Genomic DNA, 6,554 nt, shown 5'->3' with positions numbered 1-6,554 from the left:
GTTCCTTCTCCTCTTCTCTTTCTTTTTCCCTTTCCAGTAGTTCTTTTTCTCTAACATTCTTAATATCTTCCATGAGAGATAATTTTTTGACAACCGATGATTTTCTTTCACTAAAATCTTCAGACATCTGTGCTTTTCCCTTACCTTTTCGCTTGCTCTTCTTTGATCCTTGTGGGCGAACGGGAGTCCACACCGGGTTCATCAGCCAACGGTGTTTCTGGGTTTGATGAGGATGAGTATGCTCCAGTTGCACTAACCTTGGTTCTCTTTGAGCCGCCACTCTGTGTAGGTAGTTGGCTTCTCCATTTTTGCTCCAGCCGAAGCATGTTCCAATGCCTCTCAAAAGTGAATTTTTGACCATAATGTGTGGAATAAAGTTTATATGCCAACTCCTTTATATCATCAGCGTTCGAACCACTCCTTATGTTTCGACTAGCTTGATCGTAGCAACCAGCAAATTGTGCAACAGCCTTGTTGATCTTATACCATCGTTTCTTACATGCAACTACCCCCCTTGTCATGTCAGAGCAAAATTCTACACAGTAGCTATGAATTCGACTCCAAAATGTTTCTCCCTTTTGATCGGTACCAACTACAGGGTCAGTTGAAACATTTAACCATGCACTGATCAGCATCTCATCCTCTTTCCAATGCCAGTGTTGAATACTATCTTGCCTCCGATCTTCAATATCATCATCATTAAGGTCGATAGCATCTAATCCACGAGGGTTGGCAAAATCTGAATATTGCGAATTTGGACTACATTGTATAGGACTCTGAGAGGATGGGTTAGAAGAGCCACCAACACCAGATGAGTTATGTCTTGATGCACTGAATTGAGTTGGAAACGGCAAGGAAGTTGGAGTAACATTTCCGATAGAGGGGTTAAATATGGATGAAAATGGAAAATGGGGTGTTTGTGAATTTTGATTTTGCGGTTGGAATATAGGAAATTGATTATTATAAGGAGCTTGAAAATTGAAATTAGAAAGATTTTGTGGATTTGGATTTTGAAATGTATTTGGTAGTGTGAAGTTTTGATTTGGAACTTGAGAGTTTGAGGTTTGAGATTGTTGGGTATTTGGAATTTGAGGAAAGTTTTGTAAATAATTGAAGAAAGAGTTGAGTTGGTTTGGATCCATTTTTTCGAACAAAAAATAATAGTAGTAGAAGTTTTTGATTTTGTAAACTTGGAAGAAGATGAAGAAGAGTAGTAGAGAGTGTGAGAATAGAAGTGTATCTAAGTGGTATATATAGAGTAAAAAAATATTAATTTATTAATAATAACGGTAACATAGTAACGGCTAGTTTCTAACGGCTACTTTTATAACGGCTAGTTTTACAACAACTAAATTAATATAATAATATAAATATAAATAATATTTAATATTAATTATGATATAAATAATTAATATAAATTATTAATTAAATAAATATTTAATTATTTAATTTATTTAATTATTATAATTATTAATAAATTAATTATAATTTAATTACTTAATTAATTATTAGTTAATTAATATAAATTATTAATTAAATAAAATTATTAGTATTTAATTTAATTAGTTATTATAATTATTATTAAATTAATTATTATTTAATTATATAATATATTTATTTATTTAATTAATATAATTATTTAATTAATTAATATTTTATATAATTATTTATTTTTTATTTTAATTGCCAAGTGGCAATTGTTTATTGCTTAATGGGAGTCCCCATTCAGAGGGACTCCCTCGCTTCGAATAACGTGAAGGAACTCAAATAATTTTGCTCCAATGCCCCATCTCTCTTTTCTCCCTGACATGCACAGTAGCAGGGCTTCATTTATTTGCCCGTTGGAGATGCTCTTAATTTTTTAGGTAATCAAATTTGATTAGGTTTGACCAGATAATCATTTGAACAATTCAAATAAATAAGACTAATTAAGGATGTAATTTACCAGTTTTATAATTGAACCGATCGATCTTATTTAGGTATAATAATTATGTTGTCATTTCCTTATTAATAAATAATCACTTTCACTGACTTAGCTTCTAACCAAGTATTTATGCCAGTTAGTAATTAGTTATCCTTAAAAAGTTATTGCGTTGGTATAAAGTATACAAAATATCTATAAGAATAATATTTAGAATAATTCTTAAAATTGGAGTTCAGTTTTAAATTAATTTTTTAAATTTTAATTGACTTAAATTGAATCTCCAAATTTTAAAAGTTAATTCATGTTAATTTCTCCGTTCATTTTCGTTAACAGAGTACTTAGCTAGAACATTAAATAATACACTGACTAACAAGTGATATGATAACAGTTATCCAACATGACAAATTTATGATAGAATCAATTTAATTATTTAACCCTTTGAAAACCTTAACCAAAAAGCCAAATTTTCAAATTAAGCTCATTATTGTTGTATTGAAGACGAAACATAAGTAACAGGACCCAACAAAAACACCACAATATAAATGCATTCTAAGTGTTACACGAATTATAACATGAACGGGCCTATAATCACTTATCAGGGTCTCTGGAAGTTTGTTCCTTGGAGTACTACACACCAAAACAATACTTCACACAATAAGAATAACAAAGAAACAAAACAAACAAATCCTGTTTAGAAATAGAAAAAAAAGAGAAACTTTTTTTGTCGAATAATTACCCAAATCAGTCTTTGAGATTTTTAAGATTGAATATTTTAGTCTTTCAATTTTTGAAATACACAAAAAACTCTTCCAAATTTAACTCTGACAGATAAATCAATCTCTGGCCTTATTTCACCGTCAATAACAAACAAAAAATACTGACATGGAAGCATGGACTAGCACACATGGCAGTCAGTTGTCCACGTGTACAAATAAGATAAATTAGTTCCTGAATTTAGAGTTCCAAAACTGCGTTTGATTCCCCTTTTCTCTCCTTTTCCAAGAATGCCAACCCCCAAGAACGCCAACCCAGACCCAGTCGGATTCACCTGTGTGACGATATCCTTAATCAGCGACCACGAAAGCTTAATCAGGAGCTAGTACTTCACCACTTCAGCAATGTTCATGGTCAAAGCCAAAGTCTTTCCACTGAGCAAGAATACAACAAGGTTAAAAGCAAAAGCGCAAAAGGAGTCAGTCCCAAAGATGACAAACTCCAAATGAAAACTGGAGTCATCCCTGAGAGAAAGGTGCTCCATAATCAACCACGGAACCAACAAGAATACGAGGCAGTAGGGTGCATTGTAGTAGAGCGAGGTGATAGGGTTAAACGAGATCCCCTTTGAATTGATTAGAATCTAGATGGGAACAAGGCGTGTGGCCTCAAAGACAACAACCATAAGTTGCAAGAAAACCTCTCAAATGTCGAATTTGGTCTCACACAAGCGGCAATGGCAACATTGAATGAAATGGAGAGCATGTTGGCCATGGTCTCATTCTTGAAACTCTCCTTCTTGAAGAGAACACTGATGGAGTAGATGGCAACGGGCATGAGATCCTTCAACATCTAGATGAAGGAGACGGAGAGATAGGTGTAGGCAGAGTTGGAAAACCAAAGAGAAAGAGAGTAGGGAGCATTGATAAAGAGCATGCTGGCCATGGTCTCAGGGGTTTAGTGCTCTATGTCATAACCACTTCCTTCTTTCCTGATAGGTACAGTGCAAGCGGATCAAAACTAAAATGCGAATTAGAATTCAGTTGGATGAGAAAATCACGAGTAGAAGAGGATATTCGAGCAACGAAAAACTCAGGGGGTGGCGACCAGGGAAGGGACGAAGTCTAAAGATAGAGGGAAGAGGGGAATCAAATGTTGCGTTTTTGGTATTCTCCAAAAGGACGCAGTTTTAGAACCTAAGCCTAGGGACTAATTTGTCTTGTTTGCACACGTGGACAATTGACTACCACGTATGCTAGTCCATGCTTCCATGTCAGCATTTTTTTGTTTATTATTGATAGAAAAACAAAGTCAGGGACTGATTTGTCTGCTGGAGTTAAACTTGAGGGAGTTTTTTGTGTATTTCAAGGAACTAAAGTGTCTTTAAAAACCTGAGGGATTCATTTAGGTAATTACTCTTTTTTTTTTTCAGTGAAGGTGTTAGCAATTAAAAGAGCATGATCCCATTAAGGGGTGGATTTGCTGAGGCGTTTAACGAGAGAAGAAAACCACTAATAAGCAAAAAGATCTTCATAGCCAACCCTCTTGCACAGTTCCATACATTCATTTTGTTAGAATACAACCTATTATTACTCATCTATCTATCTTTCCTTTTGGTGAAGAAATGATGGTGCTGTTTGGTTTTAAGGAATCAAATCATGGAATTGAATTGGAATTTAATTAGTTTCAGGATGTGGGTGGTTTTTGTAGAGGCATTAACACAAATACTATATCGGCATAGTAACTAGAGAACAATAAGTCCCATAAAAGATGAGCATCAAAATTAGAGTAAGAGAGCGTTTCGTTTCTTTTTCTCTAACCAATAGAAAGTGTAAGAACCGAGACTAATTAACCATCTAATTAAAAAATTAATATTGCCCAAGATAGGATCCGAAAATTTTAGAATGAGAATTTGAGGATTTAAATATTATTTTTAGACTTAGTAGATTTTTCTGAGTCAGAAAATGTATTTTCTGCGAAAAAACGAGAAAAACCGGGAACCGACAGCCGAACCGGTCGAACCGATTTAAGTCTGTCCGGTACTGTGCGAGAAAAATTAGAAACAGTCAAAAACCTTAGAAAATATTAGAAATAGAAAATCGGGCGTTAATTTTACAGGTTTGGCCCAAAGTTGGGCCAAATGGGATAAAAACGCTAACGGGTTGGACCGGGCCCAAGTTGGGCTCAAGCCCAACATATATATAGATTCAATAAGTGAACCCATTCAGCATACTACTCTCATAAACAAACTACACACCAAAAATTGAGAGAAGGAGAAGAGAGAAGAAGCACTATTCACATTTTACTTCAAATCGTGATATCTTGAGCTACGGTGCTTCAATTCGTGTGCCATCAACGGCTACGTGAAACTCTTGCTGAGCCCGTTACTTTCATCTAACTTTCCTAGGTAAGTACTCGAATTTTCTCTTCCTTCCTGCTGCCCTAAGAATTTCATATTTGGTGAGTGTTGATCTTGAGAAAAATTTGTGTTTTGGTTGTTTAGGTGCCAATCATTAGTGAGGAAATGTTGGGTTCTATCCCAAATTTTAGTGAATGAGGTAATATTTCTCAAGAACCCTTGTAAATTGATTTATGGTGAGTATTAGGTTTTGATTTATGTGAAATATGGATATTAGCTTGAATATTGGAGCTTGTTGGTGATTGTTGATGCTTGTTGGAGTTGATTGGTGGCTTGGATTGTGGTTGGAAGCTTAACTTGTGCTCAATTGGGGTTTCGGTACATATTGAGAATCGGCCAAGGTATGGTTTCAATTTTTTCTATGTAATATATAATATTTCTGGACACTTAGGCTAGTGACCCATAGGATAGGTTGGAATTGAATTGGTTGTTGAGTTGTTGAATGATGATTTATGATGAATTATGATGAATTGATGATTTGGGTTGTTGATGACTTGTAATGTTAATGTTAATAAAATGATGTTGAAGAATGAGATTGGGGTTGAATGAGCTTAATCATGATGATGGTTAGTGATATGATGATAATGAATGATTGTGTGGATTGAAAAATAGTTTTAGTGTGATATATTTGTTGTTGAGATTGATGATATTGTAATATGGGTTGAGAAATTGGTATGAAGGGTGAATTATGACACAAAAGGGTAGATTAGAAGTAAATTGGAGTTTAGAATGGTTTGATTTGGTTTTGGCTATATGTTTCAAGGAAAAATTGAGAACTTATGATATTTTGGTAAAAAAGGATTTTTTTGTGAACTTTGACGGATCATAACTTGTGCTTCAGTTTTCAAAATTTGTTGAAACTTTTTAGAATTAAAGCTCATTGAAAATTCTTCAAATTGATATAAAGTTTGCAAAATTTGGATTTTTGAAGATGAAGTTAGGATCATTCAAAGTTTGGTGTCAAAATCTGAAATTCTGCAATGTTGCAGAATTTTGTGATTTATGGTTTGTGTGCGCACGCACACCCCTGTGATTTTTCGAACTTATGCACATGCACAACCTTGTGCGTATGCACATACAGGGGAAAGCCTTCTGTTGAGAGCGCTAGCACAACCTGTGCGCGCACATAACCAATGAATTTTTACAACCTGTGCGCACACACACGTTGGAAGGTGCACTCTGTTGAGGGCGTTCGCACGCCTTGTGCGAGCGAGCAGAGTTTGAAAAATTTTGTACTTGTGCATACACACACCTCTATGCGTACGCAAACATTTTGAAAATCTCTCTGGGCGTGCGTACGCACACCCCTGTGCGTACGCACATGCCCTGTTTTTCAAGCTAAGTTCTTGTTTTTAACTGTTTCACCTTTTCAACAAGTTTGTAAGCTTTTGTGACACCATTTTAAGACTCTTGGGCTTATTATCAGGCATTAAAATATGGGAAAGGTCCTAGGAGATTTAATTTGGTATTATTATGAAAAGTAGAGAACGGAGGCTA

The sequence above is a fragment of the Arachis hypogaea genome, chromosome 13 (assembly GCF_003086295.3).
Source record: "Arachis hypogaea cultivar Tifrunner chromosome 13, arahy.Tifrunner.gnm2.J5K5, whole genome shotgun sequence".
In the NCBI taxonomy this organism is placed as follows: Eukaryota; Viridiplantae; Streptophyta; class Magnoliopsida; order Fabales; family Fabaceae; genus Arachis; species Arachis hypogaea.
The sequence above is the reverse complement of the archived record's forward strand: the minus strand, read 5'-3'. Positions refer to the sequence as shown.